Source organism: Lissotriton helveticus, chromosome 6, assembly GCF_964261635.1.
Source record: "Lissotriton helveticus chromosome 6, aLisHel1.1, whole genome shotgun sequence".
Classification (NCBI taxonomy): Eukaryota; Metazoa; Chordata; class Amphibia; order Caudata; family Salamandridae; genus Lissotriton; species Lissotriton helveticus.
Genome location: NC_136067.1, coordinates 670,305,061 through 670,323,148, shown reverse-complemented (window position 1 = coordinate 670,323,148; position 18,088 = coordinate 670,305,061).

The window sequence follows — 18,088 nt, the reverse complement described above, 5'->3', positions numbered from 1 at the left end:
AAATGACTACTAAAAGTGGCCAAATTGGTTCTGGAATATTCTAAAGTCGCGACTCCACCATGCACCACCGCGATAGAGCAGCAAATCCAAACGGGAGTTCAAAAACATATTACAAATTTTAAAAAACACAATTTTTTAACAATACACCACTTCTAAAGATATTACTGACTTGGGACATCCTACTTTAATAAAATTACTCTTACATATGAATTACAATTTCACATTTTAAGTCCGCAGTTAAGTTTCCTTCCTCCATTCTGCCTAATGCCAGTTTCCATAGTAACAGCTCATGGAACATTCAACTTAACTGACAGGTCACAAGTTCACCATATTTTCAAGTTCACCACACAATGTTGCTAATCCAAACAGCAGGTGTGGTTGAATTTGCAAAATATGACCTTATCCTTTCTACTGTACCTTTCAAATATTTTTTACTAACTAATAAGAAACATGCTTTTTAAAGAAAGTAAAATGCACCCTATTTTTGAATGTACAATATTATTAAACAGCCAATCAATTCTCTACTTTTTTAAAACAGCATCTTGTCCACCATTTTACATACCTCTCATTCTACCAACTGACCACCTCAGCTTCAGACATCTTTTCATTACTTCCAGACATTTCTTCAAGATGCTTACTGTGTGGATTGTTGGACACAGTTTTGTTTTCTGGTGCAAAAGGTATGCTGAACGCAGCGGTATTGACAAAGACCTAGTTTTGCAAAATGTCAATATTAAATGGTTTGCACAAAGAAGATTAAAGTGGCACCAATTGATGCCTTTGGTTAAAAAATGTTTGCATCTCCAACCCCCTTACCTCATGATTGTCCACTGCGGTAGCAATGACCTAGGGACATTGACTGGGGTAGGTCTGGAAATACTAATGAGGGACATCTTTGCACAATTGATGTTGCTTTCACCTCAAACTGTCTTTGTATACTCTAACATATGCCAAAGACAGCAATGGGAGTGGTCAACTAAATTCTGTCTATAGATTGAAAAAGCTAGGAAAAATGTCAATAAAGCTGTTTTTGCTTATCTTGGAGACCAAGGAATGGACTCATTCTATAACAACAATCTACGTTTTGATATGGATGACATCTACAGAAGTGATGGAGTACACTTCATAGATCAAGGAAACAAAGTCTTTCTCAACAACCTAAAGCTCTGCATCAGTGCTTACATGTAGCTACAACAACGTCACAATGAAAACAAGGGCTCTTTTAACATAACACATATATATATTTTTTATTTTTTTGTGGATTCACGCACCCGACGTGATTCCACAAAACAAAAGCATGAATTCAATGCACAATAACACTGCACACTTTTCAAGTTTAACTATTAATTTGATATTTTATATATATTTATAAACTCTATCAATTGTAATCTTGTCATTAACTTCAATTACAGTACCTTTTTAAAACAACTTCACAAATACAACACTACTGTCTACATTATATACTACTTAATTATTTATTTAAGGTGGATTTGCGAAGCCAACGCGATGTTACATGGGGGGCCCCGCTGAGAGCCGCGTTGGAGTTCTGACTCCAAACTTGAAAACAAAACACTGATCTACTGCCATTATTTACTATTAGCCCTGGGAAACCCATCTCCCGGGGCCTGCCACCATTTATAAAAAGAAATAAGGAGGGGGACCACGTGGGCCCCCTCCTCAGGCCAAGCATAGCCCCAGGGACTCCGGGGCATCGCCAATCTAGATTTTTTTTTTTAAACACGGGTGGCACATCGCCCCACTCACGGGCCACCTCAAGCCCCAGGGAACCCGCCCCTGGGGCCTGGCATCACCAATGGGGACCATGGGGGGAGCCCCAATGCCCCCACGGTCCCAGCCGGCTTCCCTTCTCCTGCGGTAGTCGGCATTGCTTTTGCACATGGGGAACTGCTCACATGCAACTCCCCTTGTGCAAAAGCAATTTGCTTTGGTTTTTGGAAGCAAGAGCAGGTTTCCTGCTCTTGCTTCCAAAAACCAAAGCAGAGGTTGCTATGACAGGGCAGGAGCCGTACTCCCGCCCTGCCATAGCAAACAGCAATGTCCCAGGGTGGGCACCCCTGGACATGACAGGAGCTGGCCCTGGGGGGTGGAGGTCCCTAGGGCCACCTATCGCTCCAGGAGTGGGCCGCATGGCACCCTCCCTTAATTTTCAAAGCCCCAGGGAGGTGGTGGACCACGGGAGTCTGTAACAGACCCCTGAATGTGAATATTTAGTGCCCTGGAGAGGTGGTGGTACCCAGGGCAGTGTGGGGGGTCCCCCCACACCAATTATTACTTATAGCCCCAGGGTAGTGGCTGTCCCCGGGGCTTGGGTAGACCTGTAGGGCCCGCCCTTTTTAATTAAAGCCCAGGGAGGTAGTGGTCCCTGGGGCTGCGGGGACCACATGCCCCGGCGCACAAATTATGAAGCCCAAGGGAGGTGGCAGTCCTCAAGGCTGTGGGGGCTCCATGGGCCCCAACACCTTAATTTAGAATTGCCTCGGGCCCTAGCCCACCCGGGGTCTTTTTAACAAACAAAGCACAGGAGACTGCACTTAATTTTTTAAAAATAATTTCGTCTTAATCTGCCCACCCAGCGCAAATTCGGACGAAATTGTTAAAAAAACTAAATGCTTTTTTTGGGCCTGGGGATCCCTGTGGGACCCCCTGAGCAGGCCTAGAGGGTCAGGGTGTTTCTACCCTGACCCCTTTTCTTATTTTTCAACCACTTTTCCACTGTTTTCTTGTGACTCAGGTACTGAGTCACAAGATGGCTGACAACACTTCTTTGTTTGGAGTGTTGGCAGCCAATCAGAAGTCAGATCATGCTCGGGAGGAATCGCAACTCCTCCTCGGTGTTCAGATATCGATACTTTTCTTTTTTATATTCTCAGGAACTAAGGAACAGATTTACACCATTTAAAAAAGCACACTTTCCAGACCAAGACCTACCTTTTTGCCAAATTTGGTTAATTTGCATTCAGCAGTTTGGGCTGTAACCTGTTTCAACATTCCTATGGAAATTAACATAGGGCAAATGTGTTTTGAGACCCCCTTTTTTTCTCGGCCCCTGCTTGACGAATCACCCCGAAGCTTTCAAGACAGGAGCTGACCGGTCCACCCCAATAGTTATGAAAATTTCGCGAATATTAGTCATACGGCGCAAAAGTTATATATATATATATTTTACTGAAAAACACAAACATTACTGGAATGCTATAGCGTTATATTTAGGCTTAGGTTTCACTCATACAAAATCAGTGACATTCAGCTGTTATAGTTAGTGAGCTAAGTTGGAGTGATGGGTTTGAGTACTCTAGCATAATCTCTGTTCTCCTAGTAGAGCCTAGCCGTGCCGTGCCTAACCACGCCCCCGCAGACCAAGCACAGTGATCGTCGAGAGTTTGAGAAAGTGAGTGGAGACGTGAGAAGCAGAGCGGCGTCTCGGAGTTGGAACCTACGGAGGTTTTTTACTATCACAGGTTGCTGGCGGTAAACGCGCAAACCGCTAAGACCTTTCTCCCAGCCTCCGCCCCAGCCGCGGACATCAACGGCGTCCTTGGAGAAGTAAGCCCTCGCCTTGCGGTAGAGGCAGGAGCAAGGAGCAAGCAGTGTCAAACGCCAAGCCCTCCCCCCCCCCCGCCTCGGATAGCTGCGGAGCACACGGAGCAGCGAGAGCCGGGGGTGCGGGTGTGAACGCGGGTGCAGCGCGTGTGGAAGGCTTGTGGGACACAGGAAAATGCAGCTGTGGCAAAAAAACAGCCGCGTTTGAGAACGCAATTGCCCCAAAGCTTATTCAGTCACCGGTATTAAGAGGCGAAGGCAAGCAGGCTAAGCAGAGCCGATAAGACTGCTTAAGGCAAAACACTGAGGACGGAAGCTGATCCCAGGGCAGCGCAACTGACACCACAGCAGCACAAGGAGCATAAAGCCCAAACCCCACAGGGAAGTGGGTGAAAACAAAACAGATAGAGTTACAAGTGGGGCAAGGCAGCAGGCAGCAGGCAGAAGGCACTTAAGGCAGAACAGAGGTAAGTGAGATTCTTTTTAATATAAGTAAAAATTAAGTTACCACCGTCAGCATAGCAACAGTTTGGCGCCAAGAAATGGCACCTAAAAGAGGCCAAAAATTACCAGACGAGATAGGAAAGAGTAATTCACTGGAGGGCTCAAAATCTCCGGACGAAAGCCAGGAAAGCCAGGCCACATCCGTGGAAAATAGTAAAGGGAGACGTAAGAAAGGAAAAGCTAAGAGAGTAACGAAGAACCACGTGAAGGCAAAAAGAGGATGCAACCAAATATCCAGTAAATTGAAGGAGAACACTGCAGCATCAAAGTCTGTAAAAGAATTTGTAGGTAAACACTACAAATCATTAAACCCAGCAATATCATCGGCTCTAGATGAAGACATAGTGGAAATTGGCGCAGATAGTGGCGAAATTGTAAGGCTATCCAACGAAAAGAAGAGTCGGGCGAATAAAGGTGAATGCCAGGAAGAAGCCAACCCCGATAACGAGGAGATAGGGACGTACCGCAATTCTTTGAACCAGACATTGCAGAGCCAAAACCACCAAATCTCGGCGCCACGTCTATCATCTTCACCAAAAATGTTCTCACTACTGTCACTAGGGATCGAGGATCTCAGGGGTAATGTAGATCAAAATCAGAGCGCAATCTGGGGGGGTGCACCAGATCAATTCCATCAGCATCCTCCACTGCAAAAATCCCCAACTCAGCGAGATAGCCTAAAGGCAAGCTATCCAGCAATCCCAGCAAGAAATAAGACACAGGATTCGGAGATTTCCGAAACGCCCACAACCTCACTGATGGAGCTAATTTTGTTAATGCAGAAAGCACTCCAGGGAATCCTGGAAGTATCCCTCGCAAATAACGGAGTGTTAAAAGCACAGTAACACCACTTAAAGAAAATTGAGGATGAACTTGGAGAAATAAAAAGCCATTTACCAAGTAGGGTGATGTTAACAGATATAGCCCAACCAACGGAGGAAAACAACAGGATAGTACTGGAAGAAGAAAGTGTGATATCTCTGGAAACCAAAACGAACTTCGTAGTACATACTGCAAAGGACTCAGCAATCACTATGGACAACGTGTATATTTCAAGAAGACCAATGCTGATAAAAAGTTGTAGAGGGTATACCACAATCGGGCCCAGGTACAGGGCAGGAAGAACCAGGCAAAAGAAAATAGCAGGATTAAGGAAAGTGAAAGAATCAAGGAAGGGGAGGAAGAAGCCAGTACTCAAAGCAACAGCCCCAACATTGATAACACATAGACCTGCCCAGACAAAGGCAAAATCTCCTATGCCACTTAAAACCCCGAGAGTGCCAAGGAAAAAGAAGACGCATCGGGAGGTAACAGAGATCCCTCCCCCCACCTGCATGACAAGCCAAAGAGCAAGGCCAAGGGAGGAGCGGTCTATTAATCAAAGGATGATAAGATCACAGATACATGGTGAACCCAATAGGAGAAACAAAGGGCGGAGAGGAGGAAGAACAAGCATCAACCAAGGGAACGAAATGAATAAGAATCTATGTGTGAGTGAAGAGAACAAATGGTTATTCCTGGATCTGATAATAGCAGGGAGGAAAAGGAAGTCGTCAAGAGTCATAAACCCCCCGAATAGAGCACAGATTCTAGCCGCATTTGCAAATTGCGGCAGCCTGAGAGGAATCGGCACTAAAGACCTTCAGCAGGTTGGCTTTGAAGAAAATAAGCAGGGAAAGGAAATAACAAAAATCACCCTATATTCCGACTTGGTAAAAAGGGCAATCCTGAATGCCTCAAATGCAATAATGCAACAGGGAATACGGATTATCCCCGAGTGTGAGACAAAATCTGCGAAAGAATATAACTTTTTAAAACATCATGCGGGGCTCCAGAAGAGACAAGTGACCGTTTATAAAGAATCAAAAGGCGACCGAAGCGCGCTGAATATTGTAATCAATAACTCAGGCAATGACTCTTCATGGGGTAACTGGTCGTTATATAATACCCCCGAGGGGGAAAGCATTGAAAGAAATACCATGGATACAGAGGATGAAGGCGGTATGAGCGACGTCGAATAGGATGGAGGGGGTTCGCAAGAACTAGGTCTCTTATCTTGGAATGTAAATGGGCTAGGCAATGATCAAAAATGGGAATATATAAAGGAAACCATAATTAAGGTAGACATTGCCTGCCTACAAGAGACCTGGTTATGCGACGATACCCCAACTTTGGTTGGTTATGCCCAGATTAATCATCCCGCCATAAAGAAAAACCGCGGGAGGCCGTCTGGGGGCCTGCTGACATTGGTATCAACAAAAGTATTGAGGGAAATAAAACTGTTGAAAACAAATTGCAAATGGGTCCAAGCAAGTAGGATCGAACTCATGACGGTGGATCAAAGTTACAAAATGTTGATTTTATTAAATGTATACATGCAGTGGGAAAATGGAGAGGAGTATGTAAGGGAAATGAGATTTTTTAAAAAGGATATAGATAGTATTCTAGAAAATCATCCAGCAGATACAGTAATGATTCTGGGGGACTTCAACCACAAACTGAACCCAAAAAAGGTTGACATTTGGAATAGGGAACAGTTAGAGGCATACGGTATAAACCCAGCAAGGTTCCCATCTGGGGAAATAGCGAGACAAGACCGTGACTTAACAAATATCCTAGGAGGCAGGGGCTTCCATTGTGTAAACGGAAGAACTGAGTCTGATACACCGGCGGGAAAAACATTTATTCCAGGGCAACAGAAGTGCCCAATTGACTATATTTTTCTACAGGCTTGGAACTTCCACCAGATTAGGCATTTCAAGGTAGAACAGAAAGAGGTGAGCGACCACAAAACCCTACACATAGTAATAGCGGGGGCAAGAAATTACAGCGAGAAACAGTGTCTACCCAGGAGGTTGAGTATCCTAAACGAGTGACGACACGTTTAACAGAGGAATTCGTAGAAAAATTGAAGGCCATGCAAATAAAAATGGCCCCCGAAAACTATGAGAATAAAAAACTGGAATGGTTTATGGTAAAACTAGAAGAACTAGTTCATTGCCTGGAGATAAAATTAAAAGGGGATAAGCCGATAAGGGCAAAACAATCAAATCGTGGTAAAAGGTTCTCTGTGGAGTGCCAAAATAAAAAAAGGGAGATAAGAGCCGAACAAAGGAAACAAAAAAAGAAGTTTACACAAGAGAGATATGAGTACCTAACTAAGCTGAAAAAAGAATTCAAGCAAATGGCTCTTGAAGCAAAAAGGTCACACAAAGAAAAATGCTGGCAAGAACTCTTAATTGCCATAGAGAATAAAAATCTAAGGCAATTCTGGCAGCTAGTAAAGGCAGCAGCTGGATCATCAGAGGGCGAATTAAGCTGTGTGGTGAGCGAGGCAGCATGGGATTCCTATATAAGAGAACTGTACGGGGTGAGGGGTCCTAGAGAGGAGATGAAGGCCAAAACCTGGCAAGGAATCTCAGAAGATCTTCTAGTTAACTTTAATGAAGAACAAGTTGAGTACACAATAAAAGATCTTAAGTTAACCCGGGCAGCAGGCCCAGACAATTTACCTGCAATAATCTTGAAGACCGAGGTCAAATGGTGGGCAAGATTCCTTGCAAAGATGTTCCAGGTAGTGCTAAAAGAAGGAGTAATACCCCCAACCTGGAAAGGGGCCATAATCAGGCCGATCCATAAAAAGGGGAGCAAAGATGCTCCAGGAAATTATCGGCTGATTAATCTCCTAGACATTGGAGAAAAAGTATTCGCTAAGATTGTCCTAAAACAACTGAATACGTGGGTTGAGGCGCACCAAATAATCCCCATAGAACAGGGCGGTTTTAGACCGGGCCACTCGACAATAGACCACGGGTTTGCCCTATGGGCGATGGCGAGGAAGTCGACGGAACAAAATGGCAAGTTATGCTGTTGTTTCGTTGACTTTAAAGCAGCCTTTGACTCTGTGGATCGAGTTAGCCTATGGGATACATTAAAGAGGCTAAATATCCCAAAAGACCTTCTCACTATAATAATAGAACTCCATAGGGAAAATTGGGGGCAAGTAATTAAAGACACTGGGGGCTCCCTAACTCCCAAAATACCCATCGTCAACGGGCTAAGACAGGGTTGTGTGCTGGCCCCCCAGTTATTTTCGATTTTCCTGTCAGACCTTCCGGCACACCTTGAGGTGGAGGGTAGTGCCAGCCCCAAAATGGACGGAAACAAGATACCCTGCCTATTGTACGCGGACGACCTGGTGATAGTAGACCAGACCGAGAGAGGCCTCCAAAGGAAGCTAAATGCTTTCAATACCTACTGTGCTAACAAATTCTTAACCATCAATCTGGACAAAACTAAAACCCTATGCTTTGGGAAAAAGCCAAGCAGATTTAGATGGTTCATAGGGAACCTTAAACTTGAGTCAGTAGATGAGTACCGATATTTGGGTATCTGGTTCGACAGGGCCTTAAACTGGTCTTCCCACATGGAAACGCAAAAAGCAAAGGCACTCTCCTCCATATGCGGCCTAAAAAGGTTCAATGGGGACTATGGCGAGAAATCTCACCGACCATTACTCAGAGCCTTTGACGCAATGATCCCCCCGCAAGCTTTATATGGCGCAGAGATCCTTTATTTGAGCGGTAAGGGATCTTGGGACACGATGGAGGGTAACTGCATAAAAAGGCTCCTATCTCTTCCTCAATCGGCAATGATACAAGCCATCAGAACTGAATTAGGTACAAAGTCTTGGGTGACTTTAACCCAGATGGCTGTGATCAGATTTTGGAAGAGACTAGACGACCCCGAAAGTAAAAAAGTAGCATATTGGTGTCGTAAAGAAATTCAGAAAAGCGAGTTAAAATGGGCAAAGTCCAGAAGGGAAAAATTGAAGGGAATCTGCAACGCACTTGAGATCGATTTGGATTTGAGTTCATATCAAATACTTATCTCCAAAGGCGATCTGAAGCAAAGGGGGAAAGAGGTCTCGAAATCAACTGATATGGGTTACCTAACTAAGAAAAAATCTGTGGCACACATGCTAAATGCGTGGCCCCAGGAAAACTGGTTCCCATATCTCGACAGATTACCCAATCGTGGCCTCAGGCAAGAGATACTGAGGCTTCGAATTGGTATCAACCCATGGGTAACAAACAGAGACCTCAATATAATAATGCTAGATGAGGAAGGTCACTGTAGGTGTAACTTGGGAACCAAGGGGGACCTGATGCATTTCCTGCTAGACTGTGCGGTACTCTTAGAATATAGGAAAAGGTGGCTGCGCCCAGTATTTCTAAAATATGAGGTAAAAACAAGGTTTCAGGCGGCCAGACTCCTATTTGAAATCCCATACTTGGATATTGTAATAGCCCTCAGGAAGTTCTTAAAGGAGGCCCTGGGTGCGCTGAGGGCCAAAGAATAACCTGCATTACTGTATTATTATCTTAGCAGAAGAGACTCTTGGAGGGATAAGAATGTGTATAGGTTTTAACATTTGTATATAAATTATGTAGTTTTAATTAATGGTGTGTAGGATATTTTAATGGACACGTTTTTAAAAATAATAAGTGTACAATTTTATGTCGCATACTCAAATCGGCGTTTTACTCACTGTATTGTTTAAAGACCAAGGTCATAATAAACATATATTTTGACTTGACTTGACTAGTGAGCTAACTCTAACTCGAGCCCCTGCAATGCACTGCTTATAGCCTCCCATGACCTCACATATTATATCACTCATGAAATGGTCAGTGACATCACTGATGACATCACAGAATCTCTGACACACCCACTCACACCCTCATATAACCTTTCATACACACACTTCAACTTCCAACATATCTGGGGGATCAGGGTATTCCTACCCTGCTCCCTTTTCATTATTGTTTACTTTTTTTATAGGGTCTGGCTTTAATACGAGTCCCAAGATGGCTGCCAGCACTTCATGGTTGAAGTGTTGGCAGACTATCAAAGTTTAGTAGGATCAGCAAGCCACTGTAAGGACTTGTGCCCCCAGATATCTCTACTTTTGAAACTTTAATATCTCTGAAACTACTGAACCGATTTACACCAATTTACAAAATGCACACTTTCTGGACCAATATCTATCTTCATGCCAAATTTGGAGTAATTCCGTTCAACGGTTCGGCTGTAGTCGTGTTTGTTCAAAAAATGAAAAATAGCCATTGACATAACATTGGGAAATAACATTGGGAAAACGTAGTTTGGGATCCTCTTTGTTTCTCAGCCCCTGCTTGACGGATCACCCCAACATTTTCAATACAGCAGCTGAACCTACAAGCATTTGCAATGCAATAGGTTTTGCATTAGTAAAAGTAGGAGGTATCGGAATTGTAAGTATGAATGTTTTTTACTTATCTGTTTTGGAGTGGAATGATGTATGTGGTTTGTGGGGGAATTATGTGGTATGTGTTATGTTGTGCAGTGGAATTATGCGGATAGATATTATGTGGTATTTAGTGTATAGGAATAATGTGGAGAGGCATTGTGTGTAATGGAGAGTAATTATGTGATATGGTATTGTGGGGAAGTGTTATGTACTGGAGTTTGAATATGTGATGTGCTGTTTAATTTTGTGGTGTAATGCGGAATTGTGTGGTGTGGATTCGATCTATGTGGCATGTTATGTAATCGTGTTGTTGATTTGTAGTATGTGGTTTCTGGTTGAATTATGTGGCGTGTAATGGAAAGGTGATGGGGTGATTGGTGTGGTGTGGAACTGTGTAAAGTTACGTGAAATTATGCTAATTGTAATTGTGTGGCATGCTGTGGAGTGTATTTATATGGATTGTTGCTCTGTGGTATTGTTTGGTTTTATGTGGTATTGTGGTTCCTAAAGCGCACTGAAGGAAGGCAAACTGTGTATAGCAGTATAATGGTAGAGTCCGACTATATATAAGGTTCTATTTTAGTCGAAAGCTTCTATTGTTGATAGCAGACAACAGAAAAATGCCTGCTTAAAGAAGGCAGTCTTCAGAAGTTTTCTGAAAAAAGTGAGGGTGAGGTTTTGCTCTCAAGTTGGGATTTTGAATATTCTAGGTCTTGGATGTGCAGGAACCTGCAGCGTTCTTTTGTACGATATGGTGTACATTTTCTAGTAATAGGAACTTGAAACCTTTCTGATAACAGCAGAAAGCAAATGATGAGAAAATATAAAGGAAAGAACACAGAATCATTGCAAAAATGTACAGAGAAAGTGCAGAAACAAAAATAGAAATCACCAAGTGTAAAAGGCTACAGCGTCAGAATGTCGGCTTATTAACTGAGTTGTGCAGCCCTGAGACCATTAACTACAACTCTGACATGTTTCCTTCATCCCCTCTATGTGGATCTCTAACGAGATGCTGCCATATGCTGTCTGTGGGCACTATATAACTAATCTTGTTAAAAGCTTCATTGAACGCGCTTTCTGAATAGAATGCATTTACTTGAAGTTTATTTTTTTAAATAAACGAACAGGACGGATTTCTGTTTTGGTTACAAATGAACATGCTTCCCAAAAAATGCATTCCACGTCACAAAAAAAAAACACAACAACAATCTTTCCTGTTCGTTTATTTTAAAGGAAAATATTTTTTTAGCAATTACTTGGGTAGTGCACCATTGCATTTTTCACTTGTGCCATTTTTAAGCAGTGTGAATGACGTAAGTCTGAATAGGCTTGCTCTCATTCATACTGATCACCCACATATCACGCACACGTCAGCAGGGGGCGTTGAAGTTTAGTGACCTATGTTTTGGCATTATGGTCTGGATTAAAGCACCTGGGTCCTTATTTATGAAAAGTGACGCATCGCTGCGTGAAAACAGCGATGTCTCACTTTTCACTGCGCTCTCCCTGCAACATGATTGATGCGTCATATTTATAACATGACCCATCATGTCGCAAGGAGTTACAGATATGTCAGTATTTCTGAAGTATCTGTAAGCGCAAAAGTCACGCATTGCTGGGGTGTGTCACAAAAGTGACGCAACTCCAGCAATGCGTCCTTTCACATGGGGAAAGCCCCATTGAAAGGGCTTGTGTCAGTCTTACGCCTGCTGTGAGGCAGGCGCAAGATTTTGACGCAACAGCGTCCTAAAAGTGACGCAGTGAAATCTCATAGATTTCACTGCGTCACTATTACGAGGCTTTTTGCGTGTGAACGCCCCCTTTGCATACATTATACCTGACGCAGGTATAATGTAGCGCAGGGGTTTACAAAGTGACGCATCTGCTTTGATGCGTCACTTTGTAAATAGTGCGCATCAGGAGGCAAGTTTTACGCCGCCGGTGCGTCACAAAAAGTGACGCATCGGAAGCGCAAAACTCACGCAAGGCCTCATAAATGAGGCCCCTGATGCCTGAAAAAAGGAAATTGTGAGGATAAAGGACAGCGCAAGTGGTGGATTGTAAGCTACTAAATAAATTGAGCTTCCTCCTAAAAACAGGGAACAGAACTAAAAGCATGAAAAAAATGAACGGGAGCCTGAAAAAGCAGTAGAAAGACAGATGCACATACTTACTGTATCTTAACAGTTTACTATTTTGAAATATTCCCAGAAGTACTGATATCACTTTTTAATTAATTAATTAACATGTGCAATCAGTTCTAAAGATACAGCATAACCGTAACTATGGGACATATTACCAAGCAATAGCGATAATTATCGCTATGCATGGTTAGCGACTAAAATTATGTCGCCGTGCTCAGACGATTTTTACCGCTGAGATACCTTGATATTATCAAGGTTTATCTCAAAAGCGGTAAATATCCTGCGAAATGCATGAATATCGCTGACAAATCAGCGATATTCATGCATTATCGTGACAATGCTCTTAGCCATGTTATCCACCCTCCATTGGATAAAATGGCTAAGAACGGCTCTGGGCAGGCGTTATCTTTTGGAGATATTTGCGCTTAGCGCGAATATTTCCAAAAGTAAGGCTTTGTTGATAATTGGAGATAGCGATATTAGCGACTGTTTCCAGTCGCTAACATTTTGGCACGCCCACTTTGCATGTCATTAGCGATAAATATCGCTGACATGCAAAGTGGGCCCCGAGATGATTGCTATCTCCTACTAGCTGTCGCTAACTGGTGTTAGCGACAGCTAGGTAATAGGGCGATATAATTATCGCAGCTTTAGCGGGAAAAAGTCCCGCTAAGGCGGTGATAATGGCCCTTGGTAATATGCCCCTATCTTCCTGTTTAGACATCTGCCGTAATGGGTTGCTTCTGTAGAAATTATGCAAGAAATCCTCCCAAAAACACTGGACACTCCCACAAATGAATTTTAAACTTGTTTTCCTTGCTGCAGGAATGCTGCTGAACTCCAATAGGCCACTGCTGGTCCGCACTTGGGGCCATATGTATGAAGCTAATTTTTCCTTGCAAACGCTGCGAATCGCAAAAAATAGAGTTTGCGATGAAAAATTAGCAATTTCCTATGTATGTAGCCAAAATCACATCGCAATTTAAGGAATCTCTAAAACAGCGATTCCTTAAATTGCGTGAGTCAGAATTCTGCGATTCCTTATTGTACAAACCTGCAGTTAGCTATAATCGCAAAAGCAGAAATCGATAATAAGGTATCGCAATGGAATGTATAAAAAAATCGCAAATTGAGAATTCACGAAAATAGCAATTTTAGAAATCGCAATTACCACCAAGTGGGGCCAGGTGGTAACCAGGTGCAAAGTATATAAGGAAGCCCACAATGCAACAGACTCTTTTCCACAATGTCTGGGCTGTACGTCATTGCGAGGAGGAGAAGACTGAGAGCTGCTGCGCTGAGGAGGAGACGCCAGGAGTGGATTTTTCGTGCGCGCACCACAATCTACCAGCGCACTGAGGAGGACATCTACACCCACTACAGACTGGAGGAAGACAGTATACTAGATTTAATTGAAGAACTCAGACCCTATCTTGAACACCCCACACGCAGGACACAAGCCATTCCCACTCACATCCAGGTCCTGTGTTCGCTACACCTGCTGGCCTCAGGTAGTTTTCAGGGGGTGATAGCCACAGCAGGAGGGGTGTCACAAAGTGCCCTGTTGCGCTTTTTACTTGCGTTCCTCGATGCCATGGCACAGAGGATGCAACACCACATTCACTTCCCCAGCACCCCACAGGAACTAGCCCAGACCAATCAGGACTTTTTCAATATTGCCCAATTTCCCCACGTCATAGGATGTATCGATGGGACACATGTCGCAATATCACCCCCCTCAAACAATGAGTACATATTCAGGAACCGTAAATGCTACCATTCACTTAACATAGAGGTGGTGTGTGATGCTAAAAACATCATCACTGACATATTAGCAAAGTATCCAGGCAGCACACATGACTTGTTCATCTTTCGTCACAGTGGGCTATACGGTAGACTCACAAGAGGTGAATTTGGCGAGGGATACTTACTAGGTAAATGCATTTAAACATAGGGCACATTTCTACTGACTCCCATGTGCAATTCAGTGACTAACCATTTACATTTCAAACCACAGGTGACAGTGCCTATGCAGTCCGGGACTTCATCACGACACCCTACCTCAATCCTGCTACTGCTGGGGAGCGGCGATACAATTGCGCACACATTTCCACAAGAGGCACCATTGAACGGACTTTTGGCATACTGAAGAGCCGATTCCAATGCATCCATAAAAGCGGAGGAGCACTCCAATACAGCCCAGAAACATGTTGCAAAATAGGGGTAGCATGTGCCATGCTGCACAATATCGCCACCAGGAAAGGCACATCAGTGGAGTTGAGCGAATCTGAATCCTCTGACGTGGAGGGGCCGGGACCTGGAGGCATGGCAGCTGGTGTCGCTGGTGCTGCAGCTGGCCGCCAGAGGCTTGATGAGATCATGCGCAACTACTTCTAGGTATGTAATAATGACACAATGACAACTCAATTGTGTGTAACTGTTTTTTAAAAGCAGCAGTCACAATGCCACATATCCACCATTGCAACGACTCACAATCCTAATTACATGCACATGTTAAAGTTACAGTGCAACAAATAAACCGGTGTGACTGCAAAGTCATTCTAATTGTGCGTAGCAGGCATATTGCTCCTGCCACTACGGCGCCTCTCCATGATGGGTGGTGGGGTGCTGTTACTCCGCACTGATTGTGCGTCTTCCTCACTAGGAGTAAGTACTCCAGGGCCTGCAGTACGGAGGGCCCGCAGCTCGTCCAGAGCAGATGTTGCCTGCACAATTGCAGTGGTGATATCCAGCTTGCCATGTGAGAATTCACGCTGCATTAGGATGCTGCGCCTGTTCTGGATGTTAATAGCAGAGGCCAATCTATTGATTGCCCGTGTATTACGGTCCATGCGCTCAAGCTCCCTGCGCCTTGCTGCACGTTCTGCTTGCTGCTCTCCACAAAGCGCTTGCATGGCACCCCCGACTTCTCCTTGTATGCCCCTGAGCCCTGCCCCCACCTCTCGCTGTAACGCCTTAATGTTTTTTGCTTGCAGGCGCTGCACCTGGAGCATGTTCAATTCCCAACCTGCAAACACTGAATCATCTGCCTGGTCCCCAAAGCTGCTGGCCATGCGGTTTCTGCACCTGGCTGTGCCCTGTAGGCCTTGGCTGTTTTGAGGCCTGGACTCCTGCTATGGCCGTGTGTCTTCGGGCGGCAAATTGTTGTTTCTGTCCTCTGCCTCGTCCTCCATGGGTGGCAGTGGCCTCACTGTGTGCCGCCTCTGTCTCTTTGGTGGAATGACAGGGCTATCCTCCCCATCTGATTCTGGCTCCTGTCCTGCGTCTCCAGTGTCTGGTAGTTCCCTCACTCTTCCACTGCCTGTTGGCTGTGTAGTTGCTGGTGCTGTGGACAGAACAGCACACAGTTATTTATTTTACTCATTTGAAAAGTGAAAATAAATTTTTTTCACAGTTTGGGTTAACATTACTTTGTCTTTCCCCGTACTTGACCTTCACATGCAAAAATTGCCTAGCTTTGTTGTTTGCACAACTTTGATTTACATGTGACTACATCTCCCATAATGCATTGCTTTTACTGCCTTTGTACCTGCTCTAGCATGAAATGTGGTTCTCCTACCCTCTAGTTTGCTGCAGGAGGTCTGGGGGGTGGGGTTTGGTGTGTGATGGCATGCTTCTTACCTGGTCTGGATGTTTGTTGGTCCAAGCTGTCTAGGTCAGCCACGCCCGTCATGCTCTCTGGTACCAGAGTAGCCTCCACTAGTTCCTCCAGAGGTGTGGATTCTGGCACAGTTGAGGTCCCTCCACCGGTGATTCGTGACTGCTCCAGCCTGGAAGCCACCTTTTCTTTAGAGCGCTGGCGAAGGTCGTACCAGCGCTTGCGTAGTACATCCACACTCCGGTGTGTCACTCCCACCGCATTCACGTTAGCCTGTATGGCTGCCCAAATGCTTCTCTTCCTGGCCTCTGGCACCTTCAGGGAACTCCTCCCAAACAGCACATCGTGGATTGGCACCATATCCTGAATCAGGGTCTCAAGTTCTGCTTCAGAAAATTTCATTTTCCTCTTCCTGGAACATTCTCCTTCCTGCTGTTGCTCCTGCTGTGTTCCAGCCATTTCATGTTGCCACTTTCAGCCATTGTGTACCTGTAGCAGTTTCAAATCTCCCACTCTCCCTCTCAGTGACTCTCCCTCAGCAGCACTGTTGCAGCATGGGTAGTCAGTCACTTCCTGGTAGTGATGTCATCAAACTGCACCAGGTTTCCGATTGGCTGTTTAGCGAAATTCGCTAAATTGCGATTTTTCCCGTTAAGGAATCGCAATTTAGTGATTTTTTGGCTTTTAAGGAATCGCTTTTCGGATTCTCGCAATTAAATAGCGAGTTTTACCGAATCACTATTTATTTGCGATTTGGTACACACATATGGATTTGCGATTCGGAATCAGCGATTCAGTAAAAATCGCTAATTCAGATTCGCAAATCGTGATCTTCATACATATGGCCCTTGGTGAGGGTGAGGCGAGTCTTCAGCTTTTTATTGATTATGTGTGACTTTCCACTGCCTTTCAATACTCAAACTCAGTCAATTCTGCATACATGGCATGTGGGGTGTGCCTCTGCTAACATGATCGTCATTAATGTACATTAAGAAACCTCTATCAGTTAAAACTGCAGAGGTATGTGTCTGTAACCAGAGAACCACATGACTGAATCCAGGTTGCTACAGCTATTGGCTTTGTTGACAGAAAACCAGACACCGTGCTGAAATATAAAGCGCGGTGCCCGTGTTGTACAGATGAAAGCAGGCGCTGGGGTGAAACATAAAGCACACTGCCTGTTCATATAACTATGTGTTCCCGCTCTACGCACTTTGCTGCTGGCAGTGGAAAGTAACAATTAAAAATCCGACAGGGTGGCAGTGCTGACAGAAGTCCACGACGGGTAGAAAGCAATCATTTAAAAAAAGAGAGTTCCCCAAAGGACAGATAAGGAATGCAAGCATAAGGATCCTGCACTTGGCCTTTGCTTCTCAGCCTGAAACGGAAGTGAGGTACTGGCAGAGCAAACGAGTTAGGAGGCAGACGAGAAGAGCAACATAGGAGTGACCCTATGGCAAGCAGAAGGTGGGAAAGAAGTTGTTTGTATTGAGTACAGCAGGTCTTGCATGTAGTGCATGTGAGCTGCCTCAGCCCGACCTAAAAAGGGGAAGTTTGTTAAAAAATTCAGTGAAGATTCGCCAAGTGGCGCCAAAGTTACGAGCAAAACAAAAAACGCTTTTCCTATGGAAATTGTGGTCTTAACTATTACTACCTACTAGCGACAGTCAATGGGCAATGTATTTGAATGTATAGTATGTATATAATATATGTTAAACCCAGTGGTTTTGGCCTGGCTGAGGCATATCAAGAGAGAGCTCATAACGTATTCCTAAATAAAAGATTGCGAACATTAACTCCGCCAGCTATCTCGGCACCAAGTGAATTCGCTCAATACATTAAAAAGTACATGCCATTTGCATCGCTATTCACAAAGTTCCTGAACACAGTTGAACAGCAAGTTTACAATTGACGGCTGTCAATGTTCAAGATGAGTTACATTCACTTTTGATCTTTCCTGAAAAT